The sequence below is a fragment of the Lissotriton vulgaris genome, unplaced genomic scaffold, assembly GCF_964263255.1.
Source record: "Lissotriton vulgaris unplaced genomic scaffold, aLisVul1.2 SCAFFOLD_975, whole genome shotgun sequence".
Taxonomy (NCBI): domain Eukaryota; kingdom Metazoa; phylum Chordata; class Amphibia; order Caudata; family Salamandridae; genus Lissotriton; species Lissotriton vulgaris.
In genome coordinates, this window is record NW_028241737.1 from 666,279 (window position 1) to 683,083 (window position 16,805).

The 16,805-nt window shown below is 43.6% G+C and overlaps 21 non-coding genes across 21 annotated transcripts; all 21 read left to right on the forward strand.

Moving 5' to 3' along the window:
* Nucleotides 1-503: 503 nt before the first annotated feature.
* Nucleotides 504-575, forward strand: TRNAG-UCC (transfer RNA glycine (anticodon UCC)). The gene has a single exon. It is a non-coding gene; the product is annotated as a tRNA-Gly (tRNA).
* A 910-nt stretch (nucleotides 576-1,485) lies between these two features.
* On the forward strand, nucleotides 1,486-1,557 carry TRNAM-CAU (transfer RNA methionine (anticodon CAU)). Its single transcript has one exon. It is a non-coding gene; the product is annotated as a tRNA-Met (tRNA).
* A 546-nt stretch (nucleotides 1,558-2,103) lies between these two features.
* Nucleotides 2,104-2,175, forward strand: TRNAG-CCC (transfer RNA glycine (anticodon CCC)). Its single transcript has one exon. It is a non-coding gene; the product is annotated as a tRNA-Gly (tRNA).
* Nucleotides 2,176-3,079: 904 nt separating this feature from the next.
* TRNAM-CAU (transfer RNA methionine (anticodon CAU)) lies at nucleotides 3,080-3,151 on the forward strand. The gene has a single exon. It is a non-coding gene; the product is annotated as a tRNA-Met (tRNA).
* A 547-nt stretch (nucleotides 3,152-3,698) lies between these two features.
* TRNAG-UCC (transfer RNA glycine (anticodon UCC)) lies at nucleotides 3,699-3,770 on the forward strand. Its single transcript has one exon. It is a non-coding gene; the product is annotated as a tRNA-Gly (tRNA).
* Nucleotides 3,771-4,680: 910 nt separating this feature from the next.
* On the forward strand, nucleotides 4,681-4,752 carry TRNAM-CAU (transfer RNA methionine (anticodon CAU)). The gene has a single exon. It is a non-coding gene; the product is annotated as a tRNA-Met (tRNA).
* A 546-nt stretch (nucleotides 4,753-5,298) lies between these two features.
* On the forward strand, nucleotides 5,299-5,370 carry TRNAG-CCC (transfer RNA glycine (anticodon CCC)). Its single transcript has one exon. It is a non-coding gene; the product is annotated as a tRNA-Gly (tRNA).
* A 904-nt stretch (nucleotides 5,371-6,274) lies between these two features.
* TRNAM-CAU (transfer RNA methionine (anticodon CAU)) lies at nucleotides 6,275-6,346 on the forward strand. Its single transcript has one exon. It is a non-coding gene; the product is annotated as a tRNA-Met (tRNA).
* Nucleotides 6,347-6,893: 547 nt separating this feature from the next.
* Nucleotides 6,894-6,965, forward strand: TRNAG-UCC (transfer RNA glycine (anticodon UCC)). The gene has a single exon. It is a non-coding gene; the product is annotated as a tRNA-Gly (tRNA).
* A 910-nt stretch (nucleotides 6,966-7,875) lies between these two features.
* Nucleotides 7,876-7,947, forward strand: TRNAM-CAU (transfer RNA methionine (anticodon CAU)). Its single transcript has one exon. It is a non-coding gene; the product is annotated as a tRNA-Met (tRNA).
* Nucleotides 7,948-8,493: 546 nt separating this feature from the next.
* Nucleotides 8,494-8,565, forward strand: TRNAG-CCC (transfer RNA glycine (anticodon CCC)). Its single transcript has one exon. It is a non-coding gene; the product is annotated as a tRNA-Gly (tRNA).
* Nucleotides 8,566-9,459: 894 nt separating this feature from the next.
* On the forward strand, nucleotides 9,460-9,531 carry TRNAM-CAU (transfer RNA methionine (anticodon CAU)). Its single transcript has one exon. It is a non-coding gene; the product is annotated as a tRNA-Met (tRNA).
* A 547-nt stretch (nucleotides 9,532-10,078) lies between these two features.
* TRNAG-UCC (transfer RNA glycine (anticodon UCC)) lies at nucleotides 10,079-10,150 on the forward strand. The gene has a single exon. It is a non-coding gene; the product is annotated as a tRNA-Gly (tRNA).
* A 910-nt stretch (nucleotides 10,151-11,060) lies between these two features.
* On the forward strand, nucleotides 11,061-11,132 carry TRNAM-CAU (transfer RNA methionine (anticodon CAU)). The gene has a single exon. It is a non-coding gene; the product is annotated as a tRNA-Met (tRNA).
* Nucleotides 11,133-11,678: 546 nt separating this feature from the next.
* TRNAG-CCC (transfer RNA glycine (anticodon CCC)) lies at nucleotides 11,679-11,750 on the forward strand. The gene has a single exon. It is a non-coding gene; the product is annotated as a tRNA-Gly (tRNA).
* Nucleotides 11,751-12,654: 904 nt separating this feature from the next.
* TRNAM-CAU (transfer RNA methionine (anticodon CAU)) lies at nucleotides 12,655-12,726 on the forward strand. The gene has a single exon. It is a non-coding gene; the product is annotated as a tRNA-Met (tRNA).
* Nucleotides 12,727-13,273: 547 nt separating this feature from the next.
* Nucleotides 13,274-13,345, forward strand: TRNAG-UCC (transfer RNA glycine (anticodon UCC)). Its single transcript has one exon. It is a non-coding gene; the product is annotated as a tRNA-Gly (tRNA).
* Nucleotides 13,346-14,255: 910 nt separating this feature from the next.
* On the forward strand, nucleotides 14,256-14,327 carry TRNAM-CAU (transfer RNA methionine (anticodon CAU)). The gene has a single exon. It is a non-coding gene; the product is annotated as a tRNA-Met (tRNA).
* A 546-nt stretch (nucleotides 14,328-14,873) lies between these two features.
* Nucleotides 14,874-14,945, forward strand: TRNAG-CCC (transfer RNA glycine (anticodon CCC)). The gene has a single exon. It is a non-coding gene; the product is annotated as a tRNA-Gly (tRNA).
* A 904-nt stretch (nucleotides 14,946-15,849) lies between these two features.
* Nucleotides 15,850-15,921, forward strand: TRNAM-CAU (transfer RNA methionine (anticodon CAU)). Its single transcript has one exon. It is a non-coding gene; the product is annotated as a tRNA-Met (tRNA).
* Nucleotides 15,922-16,468: 547 nt separating this feature from the next.
* Nucleotides 16,469-16,540, forward strand: TRNAG-UCC (transfer RNA glycine (anticodon UCC)). The gene has a single exon. It is a non-coding gene; the product is annotated as a tRNA-Gly (tRNA).
* Nucleotides 16,541-16,805: the final 265 nt, after the last annotated feature.

Consider the following 16,805-nt stretch of genomic DNA (forward strand, 5'->3'; position numbering starts at 1 on the left):
GCTGCCAGCAAGGAAAAGCACAAGCTTGTGCCAGCTATGTGAGAAAATACTTGTCAAATATCTGTGTCTGCTGAAATACAAGAGAGGGATCATCAAATGATCCACCCTGTACTTTGAAAGTAAAGACACACAATAATAAGCATAAATGACTGGTGGGACCTTCAAACACTTTTATGGGCAGGCTTTGAATTTCATTCTTTCCTTTTTGTTCTGCTCTTATCTATCTCCTGGGCATTTAATTGAATGTTCTGTATTTCTCTTCCCTGTTTTGCTTCCCATGCTGCCTCTATATATTCTTATCTATTATTTGTAATGCAGCTTTCCATTCTTCTCTTCTGCACAGCTTTGTCCTTGGTTTCAATCCCAGTTCCTTACCCTCTGCAAAAAACTTTCTATTGCTTTTCATGTTGGTATCTAAACCAAATGCACCATTGAAGCTGGTGCAAGATAGTCATTGAACTCAGGATCCTAATGTTAAGAACCGAGAGCGCACAGATCAGAGGGCGTTGGTGGTATAGTGGTGAGCATAGCTGCCTTCCAAGCAGTTGACCCGGGTTCGATTCCCGGCCAACGCAGTACAAATACTTATATATTCTGCAAGCAGGATATATTTTAATGCAACATGTCACAAAATGGAAATATAATGAACAGATTAATCAGCCGTTATATAAAAAATAAACAAATATGTAGGCAAGCATCTCAATCGCCCCTTCTGCTATATTCATTGTCCTAATATATGATAAGTTTCATAAAGCAGAGTCACCACTCACATGTGCTGGTAAAAAATATTTACAGTGGGCAGACAATGAAAGGGCTGAGGCCCGACCACACATTATAACTCCAGCATCTCTATGTTAAAAACCATTTCCTAGGCAATATCTAGCCTCTGAAAACAATATGCAAGATCCATCGATAAATCTGGTGAAAGTCGCCAACATTTTGTGCATACTTGTGCCCTCACCTGAATGTAGCGCCACCTTGTAGACGTCGGAGGTAACTGCAGCTCAAAAAATGTTTCATCAGAGGGCAAGTTTAGAGGAATCCAAAAGGCAGATGTCCATGGAAAGAGCCCCCGACTGCAGCAGGAAGGTTGGATGCTTCAAATTTGCATAGTTTCCAGTCCAACGTCCTCTCATGTACCGAACGCTCCCAAACGCTCAAAAGCCTTACACCGGGCAAGCCCTCACCGGGTAGATCTCTGGCTCCCAGGTAAAGCCAAATCCTGAGCATGCTAGCACTAGGATCACAGAGAGAGAGAGACAGAGAGTGTTGGAGAGCTGCTGTCTTGATAAAGGCCTGAAACGGCTAGTGCGTAAGAGGGTCTGGACTATCAGTTATGACTGATTGTGAGAGGGGAAGATGAAGATTTTCTGCACCCAGCATGCCTTGCGATATAATTAGGCAAATGAGGTGAGAGCCCGACCAATGCCACTTCACTCCGCTGAATGCCTCCTCATCTGCATAAAGAGATCACCTTCATGAACGAGCAGAGTGGCGCAGCGGAAGCGTGCTGGGCCCATAACCCAGAGGTCGATGGATCGAAACCATCCTCTGCTAATTTTGCTTGACTTTCCTTCCAAGGACCAAGCTGTCATTTCCACACTGCCAGAAAGGAAAAGCGCAAGCTTGTGCCAGCTATGTGAGAAAAGACTTCTCAACTATCTGTGTCTGTGTAATACAAGAGTGTTCGTGAAAGGATCAACCCTGTACTTTGAAAGTAAAGACACACAACTATAACCATAAATGACTGGTGGGAGCTTCACACAACTTTCTGGGCATGCTTTGAATTTCATTCTTCCCTTTTTTTTCTGCTCTTATCTATCTCCTGGGCATTTCATGGAATGTTCTCTCTTTCTCTTCCCTGCTTTGCTTCCCATGCTGCCTATATATGCTGATTTCTACTTTTTGTACTGTTGCATTTCATTTCTTCTCTTCTGCACAACTTTGTCCTTGGTTTCAATCCCCAGTTCCTTACCCTCTGCAAAAAACGTTCTACTACTTCTCATGTTGGTATCGAAACCAAATGCACCATTGAAGCTGTTGCAAGATAGTCATTGATTTCGGGAACGTAATATTTAGAACCGAGAGCACACACATCAGAGGGCGTTGGTGGTATAGTGGTGAGCATAGCTGCTTCCCAAGCAGTTGACCCGGGTTCGATTCCCGGCCAACGCAGTGAAAATGCTTATATATTCTGCAAGCAGGACATATTTTAATGCAACAGGTCTCAAAATGGAAATTTCATGAACAGATTAATCAGCCATATATAAAAAAATAAACAAATACATAGGCAAACATCTCAATCGCACCTTCTGATACATTCATTGTCCTAATATATGATAAGTTTTATAAAGCAGAGTCACAACTCACATGTGCTGGTAATAAATATGTTACAGTGGGCAAACAATGGAAGGGCTGAGGCCCGACCATACATTATAACTCCAACATCTCTATGTTAAAAAGCATTTCTAGGCAATATCTAGCCTCTGAAAAAAATATGCAAGATCCACCGATAAATCTGGCAAAAGTCCCTAACATTTTGTGCATACTTGTGCACTTACCAGAATGTAGCGCCACCTTGTAGCTGTCGAAGGTAATTGCTGCTCACAAAATGTTTTATCAGAAGGCAAGTTGAGAGGAATCCTAGAGGCAGATGTCCATGGAAAGAGCCGCTCACTGCAGCAGGAATGTTGGATGCTTCAAATTCGCAGAGTTTCCTGTCCAACGTCCACTCACGTCCCGAACGCTCCCAAACGCTCAAAAGCCTCACACCGGGCAAGCCCTCACCGGGTAGATCTCTGGCTCCCAGGTAAAGCCAAATCCTGAGCATGCTAGTGCTAGGATCACAGAGAGAGAGAGAGAGGGTTCATGACATGCTGTCTTGATAAAGGTCTGAAACGGCTAGTGCCTAAGAGTGTCTGACTTTCAGTTATGACTGATTGTGAGAGGGGAAGATGAAGTTTTTCTGTACCCAGCATGCCTTGCAATATACTTAGGCAAATGAGGTGAGAGCCGTACCAATCCCACGCTACTCTGCTTAATGCTCCCTATCTGCATAAAAAGAACACTTTCACAACAGAGCAGAGTGGCGCAGCGGAAGCGTGCTGGGCCCATAACCCAGAGGTCGATGGATCGAAACCATCCTCTGCTAATTTTGCTTGACTTTCCTTCCAAGGACCAAGCTGTCATTTCCACGCTGCCAGCAAGGAAAAGCACAAGCTTGTGCCAGCTATGTGAGAAAATACTTGTCAAATATCTGTGTCTGCTGAAATACAAGAGAGGGATCATCAAATGATCCACCCTGTACTTTGAAAGTAAAGACACACAATAATAAGCATAAATGACTGGTGGGACCTTCAAACACTTTTATGGGCAGGCTTTGAATTTCATTCTTTCCTTTTTGTTCTGCTCTTATCTATCTCCTGGGCATTTAATTGAATGTTCTGTATTTCTCTTCCCTGTTTTGCTTCCCATGCTGCCTCTATATATTCTTATCTATTATTTGTAATGCAGCTTTCCATTCTTCTCTTCTGCACAGCTTTGTCCTTGGTTTCAATCCCAGTTCCTTACCCTCTGCAAAAAACTTTCTATTGCTTTTCATGTTGGTATCTAAACCAAATGCACCATTGAAGCTGGTGCAAGATAGTCATTGAACTCAGGATCCTAATGTTAAGAACCGAGAGCGCACAGATCAGAGGGCGTTGGTGGTATAGTGGTGAGCATAGCTGCCTTCCAAGCAGTTGACCCGGGTTCGATTCCCGGCCAACGCAGTACAAATACTTATATATTCTGCAAGCAGGATATATTTTAATGCAACATGTCACAAAATGGAAATATAATGAACAGATTAATCAGCCGTTATATAAAAAATAAACAAATATGTAGGCAAGCATCTCAATCGCCCCTTCTGCTATATTCATTGTCCTAATATATGATAAGTTTCATAAAGCAGAGTCACCACTCACATGTGCTGGTAAAAAATATTTACAGTGGGCAGACAATGAAAGGGCTGAGGCCCGACCACACATTATAACTCCAGCATCTCTATGTTAAAAACCATTTCCTAGGCAATATCTAGCCTCTGAAAACAATATGCAAGATCCATCGATAAATCTGGTGAAAGTCGCCAACATTTTGTGCATACTTGTGCCCTCACCTGAATGTAGCGCCACCTTGTAGACGTCGGAGGTAACTGCAGCTCAAAAAATGTTTCATCAGAGGGCAAGTTTAGAGGAATCCAAAAGGCAGATGTCCATGGAAAGAGCCCCCGACTGCAGCAGGAAGGTTGGATGCTTCAAATTTGCATAGTTTCCAGTCCAACGTCCTCTCATGTACCGAACGCTCCCAAACGCTCAAAAGCCTTACACCGGGCAAGCCCTCACCGGGTAGATCTCTGGCTCCCAGGTAAAGCCAAATCCTGAGCATGCTAGCACTAGGATCACAGAGAGAGAGAGACAGAGAGTGTTGGAGAGCTGCTGTCTTGATAAAGGCCTGAAACGGCTAGTGCGTAAGAGGGTCTGGACTATCAGTTATGACTGATTGTGAGAGGGGAAGATGAAGATTTTCTGCACCCAGCATGCCTTGCGATATAATTAGGCAAATGAGGTGAGAGCCCGACCAATGCCACTTCACTCCGCTGAATGCCTCCTCATCTGCATAAAGAGATCACCTTCATGAACGAGCAGAGTGGCGCAGCGGAAGCGTGCTGGGCCCATAACCCAGAGGTCGATGGATCGAAACCATCCTCTGCTAATTTTGCTTGACTTTCCTTCCAAGGACCAAGCTGTCATTTCCACACTGCCAGAAAGGAAAAGCGCAAGCTTGTGCCAGCTATGTGAGAAAAGACTTCTCAACTATCTGTGTCTGTGTAATACAAGAGTGTTCGTGAAAGGATCAACCCTGTACTTTGAAAGTAAAGACACACAACTATAACCATAAATGACTGGTGGGAGCTTCACACAACTTTCTGGGCATGCTTTGAATTTCATTCTTCCCTTTTTTTTCTGCTCTTATCTATCTCCTGGGCATTTCATGGAATGTTCTCTCTTTCTCTTCCCTGCTTTGCTTCCCATGCTGCCTATATATGCTGATTTCTACTTTTTGTACTGTTGCATTTCATTTCTTCTCTTCTGCACAACTTTGTCCTTGGTTTCAATCCCCAGTTCCTTACCCTCTGCAAAAAACGTTCTACTACTTCTCATGTTGGTATCGAAACCAAATGCACCATTGAAGCTGTTGCAAGATAGTCATTGATTTCGGGAACGTAATATTTAGAACCGAGAGCACACACATCAGAGGGCGTTGGTGGTATAGTGGTGAGCATAGCTGCTTCCCAAGCAGTTGACCCGGGTTCGATTCCCGGCCAACGCAGTGAAAATGCTTATATATTCTGCAAGCAGGACATATTTTAATGCAACAGGTCTCAAAATGGAAATTTCATGAACAGATTAATCAGCCATATATAAAAAAATAAACAAATACATAGGCAAACATCTCAATCGCACCTTCTGATACATTCATTGTCCTAATATATGATAAGTTTTATAAAGCAGAGTCACAACTCACATGTGCTGGTAATAAATATGTTACAGTGGGCAAACAATGGAAGGGCTGAGGCCCGACCAGACATTATAACTCCAACATCTCTATGTTAAAAAGCATTTCTAGGCAATATCTAGCCTCTGAAAAAAATATGCAAGATCCACCGATAAATCTGGCAAAAGTCCCTAACATTTTGTGCATACTTGTGCACTTACCAGAATGTAGCGCCACCTTGTAGCTGTCGAAGGTAATTGCTGCTCACAAAATGTTTTATCAGAAGGCAAGTTGAGAGGAATCCTAGAGGCAGATGTCCATGGAAAGAGCCGCTCACTGCAGCAGGAATGTTGGATGCTTCAAATTCGCAGAGTTTCCTGTCCAACGTCCACTCACGTCCCGAACGCTCCCAAACGCTCAAAAGCCTCACACCGGGCAAGCCCTCACCGGGTAGATCTCTGGCTCCCAGGTAAAGCCAAATCCTGAGCATGCTAGTGCTAGGATCACAGAGAGAGAGAGAGAGGGTTCATGACATGCTGTCTTGATAAAGGTCTGAAACGGCTAGTGCCTAAGAGTGTCTGACTTTCAGTTATGACTGATTGTGAGAGGGGAAGATGAAGTTTTTCTGTACCCAGCATGCCTTGCAATATACTTAGGCAAATGAGGTGAGAGCCGTACCAATCCCACGCTACTCTGCTTAATGCTCCCTATCTGCATAAAAAGAACACTTTCACAACAGAGCAGAGTGGCGCAGCGGAAGCGTGCTGGGCCCATAACCCAGAGGTCGATGGATCGAAACCATCCTCTGCTAATTTTGCTTGACTTTCCTTCCAAGGACCAAGCTGTCATTTCCACGCTGCCAGCAAGGAAAAGCACAAGCTTGTGCCAGCTATGTGAGAAAATACTTGTCAAATATCTGTGTCTGCTGAAATACAAGAGAGGGATCATCAAATGATCCACCCTGTACTTTGAAAGTAAAGACACACAATAATAAGCATAAATGACTGGTGGGACCTTCAAACACTTTTATGGGCAGGCTTTGAATTTCATTCTTTCCTTTTTGTTCTGCTCTTATCTATCTCCTGGGCATTTAATTGAATGTTCTGTATTTCTCTTCCCTGTTTTGCTTCCCATGCTGCCTCTATATATTCTTATCTATTATTTGTAATGCAGCTTTCCATTCTTCTCTTCTGCACAGCTTTGTCCTTGGTTTCAATCCCAGTTCCTTACCCTCTGCAAAAAACTTTCTATTGCTTTTCATGTTGGTATCTAAACCAAATGCACCATTGAAGCTGGTGCAAGATAGTCATTGAACTCAGGATCCTAATGTTAAGAACCGAGAGCGCACAGATCAGAGGGCGTTGGTGGTATAGTGGTGAGCATAGCTGCCTTCCAAGCAGTTGACCCGGGTTCGATTCCCGGCCAACGCAGTACAAATACTTATATATTCTGCAAGCAGGATATATTTTAATGCAACATGTCACAAAATGGAAATATAATGAACAGATTAATCAGCCGTTATATAAAAAATAAACAAATATGTAGGCAAGCATCTCAATCGCCCCTTCTGCTATATTCATTGTCCTAATATATGATAAGTTTCATAAAGCAGAGTCACCACTCACATGTGCTGGTAAAAAATATTTACAGTGGGCAGACAATGAAAGGGCTGAGGCCCGACCACACATTATAACTCCAGCATCTCTATGTTAAAAACCATTTCCTAGGCAATATCTAGCCTCTGAAAACAATATGCAAGATCCATCGATAAATCTGGTGAAAGTCGCCAACATTTTGTGCATACTTGTGCCCTCACCTGAATGTAGCGCCACCTTGTAGACGTCGGAGGTAACTGCAGCTCAAAAAATGTTTCATCAGAGGGCAAGTTTAGAGGAATCCAAAAGGCAGATGTCCATGGAAAGAGCCCCCGACTGCAGCAGGAAGGTTGGATGCTTCAAATTTGCATAGTTTCCAGTCCAACGTCCTCTCATGTACCGAACGCTCCCAAACGCTCAAAAGCCTTACACCGGGCAAGCCCTCACCGGGTAGATCTCTGGCTCCCAGGTAAAGCCAAATCCTGAGCATGCTAGCACTAGGATCACAGAGAGAGAGAGACAGAGAGTGTTGGAGAGCTGCTGTCTTGATAAAGGCCTGAAACGGCTAGTGCGTAAGAGGGTCTGGACTATCAGTTATGACTGATTGTGAGAGGGGAAGATGAAGATTTTCTGCACCCAGCATGCCTTGCGATATAATTAGGCAAATGAGGTGAGAGCCCGACCAATGCCACTTCACTCCGCTGAATGCCTCCTCATCTGCATAAAGAGATCACCTTCATGAACGAGCAGAGTGGCGCAGCGGAAGCGTGCTGGGCCCATAACCCAGAGGTCGATGGATCGAAACCATCCTCTGCTAATTTTGCTTGACTTTCCTTCCAAGGACCAAGCTGTCATTTCCACACTGCCAGAAAGGAAAAGCGCAAGCTTGTGCCAGCTATGTGAGAAAAGACTTCTCAACTATCTGTGTCTGTGTAATACAAGAGTGTTCGTGAAAGGATCAACCCTGTACTTTGAAAGTAAAGACACACAACTATAACCATAAATGACTGGTGGGAGCTTCACACAACTTTCTGGGCATGCTTTGAATTTCATTCTTCCCTTTTTTTTCTGCTCTTATCTATCTCCTGGGCATTTCATGGAATGTTCTCTCTTTCTCTTCCCTGCTTTGCTTCCCATGCTGCCTATATATGCTGATTTCTACTTTTTGTACTGTTGCATTTCATTTCTTCTCTTCTGCACAACTTTGTCCTTGGTTTCAATCCCCAGTTCCTTACCCTCTGCAAAAAACGTTCTACTACTTCTCATGTTGGTATCGAAACCAAATGCACCATTGAAGCTGTTGCAAGATAGTCATTGATTTCGGGAACGTAATATTTAGAACCGAGAGCACACACATCAGAGGGCGTTGGTGGTATAGTGGTGAGCATAGCTGCTTCCCAAGCAGTTGACCCGGGTTCGATTCCCGGCCAACGCAGTGAAAATGCTTATATATTCTGCAAGCAGGACATATTTTAATGCAACAGGTCTCAAAATGGAAATTTCATGAACAGATTAATCAGCCATATATAAAAAAATAAACAAATACATAGGCAAACATCTCAATCGCACCTTCTGATACATTCATTGTCCTAATATATGATAAGTTTTATAAAGCAGAGTCACAACTCACATGTGCTGGTAATAAATATGTTACAGTGGGCAAACAATGGAAGGGCTGAGGCCCGACCAGACATTATAACTCCAACATCTCTATGTTAAAAAGCATTTCTAGGCAATATCTAGCCTCTGAAAAAAATATGCAAGATCCACCGATAAATCTGGCAAAAGTCCCTAACATTTTGTGCATACTTGTGCACTTACCAGAATGTAGCGCCACCTTGTAGCTGTCGAAGGTAATTGCTGCTCACAAAATGTTTTATCAGAAGGCAAGTTGAGAGGAATCCTAGAGGCAGATGTCCATGGAAAGAGCCGCTCACTGCAGCAGGAATGTTGGATGCTTCAAATTCGCAGAGTTTCCTGTCCAACGTCCACAACGCTCCCAAACGCTCAAAAGCCTCACACCGGGCAAGCCCTCACCGGGTAGATCTCTGGCTCCCAGGTAAAGCCAAATCCTGAGCATGCTAGTGCTAGGATCACAGAGAGAGAGAGAGAGGGTTCATGACATGCTGTCTTGATAAAGGTCTGAAACGGCTAGTGCCTAAGAGTGTCTGACTTTCAGTTATGACTGATTGTGAGAGGGGAAGATGAAGTTTTTCTGTACCCAGCATGCCTTGCAATATACTTAGGCAAATGAGGTGAGAGCCGTACCAATCCCACGCTACTCTGCTTAATGCTCCCTATCTGCATAAAAAGAACACTTTCACAACAGAGCAGAGTGGCGCAGCGGAAGCGTGCTGGGCCCATAACCCAGAGGTCGATGGATCGAAACCATCCTCTGCTAATTTTGCTTGACTTTCCTTCCAAGGACCAAGCTGTCATTTCCACGCTGCCAGCAAGGAAAAGCACAAGCTTGTGCCAGCTATGTGAGAAAATACTTGTCAAATATCTGTGTCTGCTGAAATACAAGAGAGGGATCATCAAATGATCCACCCTGTACTTTGAAAGTAAAGACACACAATAATAAGCATAAATGACTGGTGGGACCTTCAAACACTTTTATGGGCAGGCTTTGAATTTCATTCTTTCCTTTTTGTTCTGCTCTTATCTATCTCCTGGGCATTTAATTGAATGTTCTGTATTTCTCTTCCCTGTTTTGCTTCCCATGCTGCCTCTATATATTCTTATCTATTATTTGTAATGCAGCTTTCCATTCTTCGCTTCTGCACAGCTTTGTCCTTGGTTTCAATCCCAGTTCCTTACCCTCTGCAAAAAACTTTCTATTGCTTTTCATGTTGGTATCTAAACCAAATGCACCATTGAAGCTGGTGCAAGATAGTCATTGAACTCAGGATCCTAATGTTAAGAACCGAGAGCGCACAGATCAGAGGGCGTTGGTGGTATAGTGGTGAGCATAGCTGCCTTCCAAGCAGTTGACCCGGGTTCGATTCCCGGCCAACGCAGTACAAATACTTATATATTCTGCAAGCAGGATATATTTTAATGCAACATGTCACAAAATGGAAATATAATGAACAGATTAATCAGCCGTTATATAAAAAATAAACAAATATGTAGGCAAGCATCTCAATCGCCCCTTCTGCTATATTCATTGTCCTAATATATGATAAGTTTCATAAAGCAGAGTCACCACTCACATGTGCTGGTAAAAAATATTTACAGTGGGCAGACAATGAAAGGGCTGAGGCCCGACCACACATTATAACTCCAGCATCTCTATGTTAAAAACCATTTCCTAGGCAATATCTAGCCTCTGAAAACAATATGCAAGATCCATCGATAAATCTGGTGAAAGTCGCCAACATTTTGTGCATACTTGTGCCCTCACCTGAATGTAGCGCCACCTTGTAGACGTCGGAGGTAACTGCAGCTCAAAAAATGTTTCATCAGAGGGCAAGTTTAGAGGAATCCAAAAGGCAGATGTCCATGGAAAGAGCCCCCGACTGCAGCAGGAAGGTTGGATGCTTCAAATTTGCATAGTTTCCAGTCCAACGTCCTCTCATGTACCGAACGCTCCCAAACGCTCAAAAGCCTTACACCGGGCAAGCCCTCACCGGGTAGATCTCTGGCTCCCAGGTAAAGCCAAATCCTGAGCATGCTAGCACTAGGATCACAGAGAGAGAGAGACAGAGAGTGTTGGAGAGCTGCTGTCTTGATAAAGGCCTGAAACGGCTAGTGCGTAAGAGGGTCTGGACTATCAGTTATGACTGATTGTGAGAGGGGAAGATGAAGATTTTCTGCACCCAGCATGCCTTGCGATATAATTAGGCAAATGAGGTGAGAGCCCGACCAATGCCACTTCACTCCGCTGAATGCCTCCTCATCTGCATAAAGAGATCACCTTCATGAACGAGCAGAGTGGCGCAGCGGAAGCGTGCTGGGCCCATAACCCAGAGGTCGATGGATCGAAACCATCCTCTGCTAATTTTGCTTGACTTTCCTTCCAAGGACCAAGCTGTCATTTCCACACTGCCAGAAAGGAAAAGCGCAAGCTTGTGCCAGCTATGTGAGAAAAGACTTCTCAACTATCTGTGTCTGTGTAATACAAGAGTGTTCGTGAAAGGATCAACCCTGTACTTTGAAAGTAAAGACACACAACTATAACCATAAATGACTGGTGGGAGCTTCACACAACTTTCTGGGCATGCTTTGAATTTCATTCTTCCCTTTTTTTTCTGCTCTTATCTATCTCCTGGGCATTTCATGGAATGTTCTCTCTTTCTCTTCCCTGCTTTGCTTCCCATGCTGCCTATATATGCTGATTTCTACTTTTTGTACTGTTGCATTTCATTTCTTCTCTTCTGCACAACTTTGTCCTTGGTTTCAATCCCCAGTTCCTTACCCTCTGCAAAAAACGTTCTACTACTTCTCATGTTGGTATCGAAACCAAATGCACCATTGAAGCTGTTGCAAGATAGTCATTGATTTCGGGAACGTAATATTTAGAACCGAGAGCACACACATCAGAGGGCGTTGGTGGTATAGTGGTGAGCATAGCTGCTTCCCAAGCAGTTGACCCGGGTTCGATTCCCGGCCAACGCAGTGAAAATGCTTATATATTCTGCAAGCAGGACATATTTTAATGCAACAGGTCTCAAAATGGAAATTTCATGAACAGATTAATCAGCCATATATAAAAAAATAAACAAATACATAGGCAAACATCTCAATCGCACCTTCTGATACATTCATTGTCCTAATATATGATAAGTTTTATAAAGCAGAGTCACAACTCACATGTGCTGGTAATAAATATGTTACAGTGGGCAAACAATGGAAGGGCTGAGGCCCGACCAGACATTATAACTCCAACATCTCTATGTTAAAAAGCATTTCTAGGCAATATCTAGCCTCTGAAAAAAATATGCAAGATCCACCGATAAATCTGGCAAAAGTCCCTAACATTTTGTGCATACTTGTGCACTTACCAGAATGTAGCGCCACCTTGTAGCTGTCGAAGGTAATTGCTGCTCACAAAATGTTTTATCAGAAGGCAAGTTGAGAGGAATCCTAGAGGCAGATGTCCATGGAAAGAGCCGCTCACTGCAGCAGGAATGTTGGATGCTTCAAATTCGCAGAGTTTCCTGTCCAACGTCCACTCACGTCCCGAACGCTCCCAAACGCTCAAAAGCCTCACACCGGGCAAGCCCTCACCGGGTAGATCTCTGGCTCCCAGGTAAAGCCAAATCCTGAGCATGCTAGTGCTAGGATCACAGAGAGAGAGAGAGAGGGTTCATGACATGCTGTCTTGATAAAGGTCTGAAACGGCTAGTGCCTAAGAGTGTCTGACTTTCAGTTATGACTGATTGTGAGAGGGGAAGATGAAGTTTTTCTGTACCCAGCATGCCTTGCAATATACTTAGGCAAATGAGGTGAGAGCCGTACCAATCCCACGCTACTCTGCTTAATGCTCCCTATCTGCATAAAAAGAACACTTTCACAACAGAGCAGAGTGGCGCAGCGGAAGCGTGCTGGGCCCATAACCCAGAGGTCGATGGATCGAAACCATCCTCTGCTAATTTTGCTTGACTTTCCTTCCAAGGACCAAGCTGTCATTTCCACGCTGCCAGCAAGGAAAAGCACAAGCTTGTGCCAGCTATGTGAGAAAATACTTGTCAAATATCTGTGTCTGCTGAAATACAAGAGAGGGATCATCAAATGATCCACCCTGTACTTTGAAAGTAAAGACACACAATAATAAGCATAAATGACTGGTGGGACCTTCAAACACTTTTATGGGCAGGCTTTGAATTTCATTCTTTCCTTTTTGTTCTGCTCTTATCTATCTCCTGGGCATTTAATTGAATGTTCTGTATTTCTCTTCCCTGTTTTGCTTCCCATGCTGCCTCTATATATTCTTATCTATTATTTGTAATGCAGCTTTCCATTCTTCTCTTCTGCACAGCTTTGTCCTTGGTTTCAATCCCAGTTCCTTACCCTCTGCAAAAAACTTTCTATTGCTTTTCATGTTGGTATCTAAACCAAATGCACCATTGAAGCTGGTGCAAGATAGTCATTGAACTCAGGATCCTAATGTTAAGAACCGAGAGCGCACAGATCAGAGGGCGTTGGTGGTATAGTGGTGAGCATAGCTGCCTTCCAAGCAGTTGACCCGGGTTCGATTCCCGGCCAACGCAGTACAAATACTTATATATTCTGCAAGCAGGATATATTTTAATGCAACATGTCACAAAATGGAAATATAATGAACAGATTAATCAGCCGTTATATAAAAAATAAACAAATATGTAGGCAAGCATCTCAATCGCCCCTTCTGCTATATTCATTGTCCTAATATATGATAAGTTTCATAAAGCAGAGTCACCACTCACATGTGCTGGTAAAAAATATTTACAGTGGGCAGACAATGAAAGGGCTGAGGCCCGACCACACATTATAACTCCAGCATCTCTATGTTAAAAACCATTTCCTAGGCAATATCTAGCCTCTGAAAACAATATGCAAGATCCATCGATAAATCTGGTGAAAGTCGCCAACATTTTGTGCATACTTGTGCCCTCACCTGAATGTAGCGCCACCTTGTAGACGTCGGAGGTAACTGCAGCTCAAAAAATGTTTCATCAGAGGGCAAGTTTAGAGGAATCCAAAAGGCAGATGTCCATGGAAAGAGCCCCCGACTGCAGCAGGAAGGTTGGATGCTTCAAATTTGCATAGTTTCCAGTCCAACGTCCTCTCATGTACCGAACGCTCCCAAACGCTCAAAAGCCTTACACCGGGCAAGCCCTCACCGGGTAGATCTCTGGCTCCCAGGTAAAGCCAAATCCTGAGCATGCTAGCACTAGGATCACAGAGAGAGAGAGACAGAGAGTGTTGGAGAGCTGCTGTCTTGATAAAGGCCTGAAACGGCTAGTGCGTAAGAGGGTCTGGACTATCAGTTATGACTGATTGTGAGAGGGGAAGATGAAGATTTTCTGCACCCAGCATGCCTTGCGATATAATTAGGCAAATGAGGTGAGAGCCCGACCAATGCCACTTCACTCCGCTGAATGCCTCCTCATCTGCATAAAGAGATCACCTTCATGAACGAGCAGAGTGGCGCAGCGGAAGCGTGCTGGGCCCATAACCCAGAGGTCGATGGATCGAAACCATCCTCTGCTAATTTTGCTTGACTTTCCTTCCAAGGACCAAGCTGTCATTTCCACACTGCCAGAAAGGAAAAGCGCAAGCTTGTGCCAGCTATGTGAGAAAAGACTTCTCAACTATCTGTGTCTGTGTAATACAAGAGTGTTCGTGAAAGGATCAACCCTGTACTTTGAAAGTAAAGACACACAACTATAACCATAAATGACTGGTGGGAGCTTCACACAACTTTCTGGGCATGCTTTGAATTTCATTCTTCCCTTTTTTTTCTGCTCTTATCTATCTCCTGGGCATTTCATGGAATGTTCTCTCTTTCTCTTCCCTGCTTTGCTTCCCATGCTGCCTATATATGCTGATTTCTACTTTTTGTACTGTTGCATTTCATTTCTTCTCTTCTGCACAACTTTGTCCTTGGTTTCAATCCCCAGTTCCTTACCCTCTGCAAAAAACGTTCTACTACTTCTCATGTTGGTATCGAAACCAAATGCACCATTGAAGCTGTTGCAAGATAGTCATTGATTTCGGGAACGTAATATTTAGAACCGAGAGCACACACATCAGAGGGCGTTGGTGGTATAGTGGTGAGCATAGCTGCTTCCCAAGCAGTTGACCCGGGTTCGATTCCCGGCCAACGCAGTGAAAATGCTTATATATTCTGCAAGCAGGACATATTTTAATGCAACATGTCTCAAAATGGAAATTTCATGAACAGATTAATCAGCCATATATAAAAAAATAAACAAATACATAGGCAAACATCTCAATCGCACCTTCTGATACATTCATTGTCCTAATATATGATAAGTTTTATAAAGCAGAGTCACAACTCACATGTGCTGGTAATAAATATGTTACAGTGGGCAAACAATGGAAGGGCTGAGGCCCGACCAGACATTATAACTCCAACATCTCTATGTTAAAAAGCATTTCTAGGCAATATCTAGCCTCTGAAAAAAATATGCAAGATCCACCGATAAATCTGGCAAAAGTCCCTAACATTTTGTGCATACTTGTGCACTTACCAGAATGTAGCGCCACCTTGTAGCTGTCGAAGGTAATTGCTGCTCACAAAATGTTTTATCAGAAGGCAAGTTGAGAGGAATCCTAGAGGCAGATGTCCATGGAAAGAGCCGCTCACTGCAGCAGGAATGTTGGATGCTTCAAATTCGCAGAGTTTCCTGTCCAACGTCCACTCACGTCCCGAACGCTCCCAAACGCTCAAAAGCCTCACACCGGGCAAGCCCTCACCGGGTAGATCTCTGGCTCCCAGGTAAAGCCAAATCCTGAGCATGCTAGTGCTAGGATCACAGAGAGAGAGAGAGAGGGTTCATGACATGCTGTCTTGATAAAGGTCTGAAACGGCTAGTGCCTAAGAGTGTCTGACTTTCAGTTATGACTGATTGTGAGAGGGGAAGATGAAGTTTTTCTGTACCCAGCATGCCTTGCAATATACTTAGGCAAATGAGGTGAGAGCCGTACCAATCCCACGCTACTCTGCTTAATGCTCCCTATCTGCATAAAAAGAACACTTTCACAACAGAGCAGAGTGGCGCAGCGGAAGCGTGCTGGGCCCATAACCCAGAGGTCGATGGATCGAAACCATCCTCTGCTAATTTTGCTTGACTTTCCTTCCAAGGACCAAGCTGTCATTTCCACGCTGCCAGCAAGGAAAAGCACAAGCTTGTGCCAGCTATGTGAGAAAATACTTGTCAAATATCTGTGTCTGCTGAAATACAAGAGAGGGATCATCAAATGATCCACCCTGTACTTTGAAAGTAAAGACACACAATAATAAGCATAAATGACTGGTGGGACCTTCAAACACTTTTATGGGCAGGCTTTGAATTTCATTCTTTCCTTTTTGTTCTGCTCTTATCTATCTCCTGGGCATTTAATTGAATGTTCTGTATTTCTCTTCCCTGTTTTGCTTCCCATGCTGCCTCTATATATTCTTATCTATTATTTGTAATGCAGCTTTCCATTCTTCTCTTCTGCACAGCTTTGTCCTTGGTTTCAATCCCAGTTCCTTACCCTCTGCAAAAAACTTTCTATTGCTTTTCATGTTGGTATCTAAACCAAATGCACCATTGAAGCTGGTGCAAGATAGTCATTGAACTCAGGATCCTAATGTTAAGAACCGAGAGCGCACAGATCAGAGGGCGTTGGTGGTATAGTGGTGAGCATAGCTGCCTTCCAAGCAGTTGACCCGGGTTCGATTCCCGGCCAACGCAGTACAAATACTTATATATTCTGCAAGCAGGATATATTTTAATGCAACATGTCACAAAATGGAAATATAATGAACAGATTAATCAGCCGTTATATAAAAAATAAACAAATATGTAGGCAAGCATCTCAATCGCCCCTTCTGCTATATTCATTGTCCTAATATATGATAAGTTTCATAAAGCAGAGTCACCACTCACATGTGCTGGTAAAAAATATTTACAGTGGGCAGACAATGAAAGGGCTGAGGCCCGACCACACATTATAACT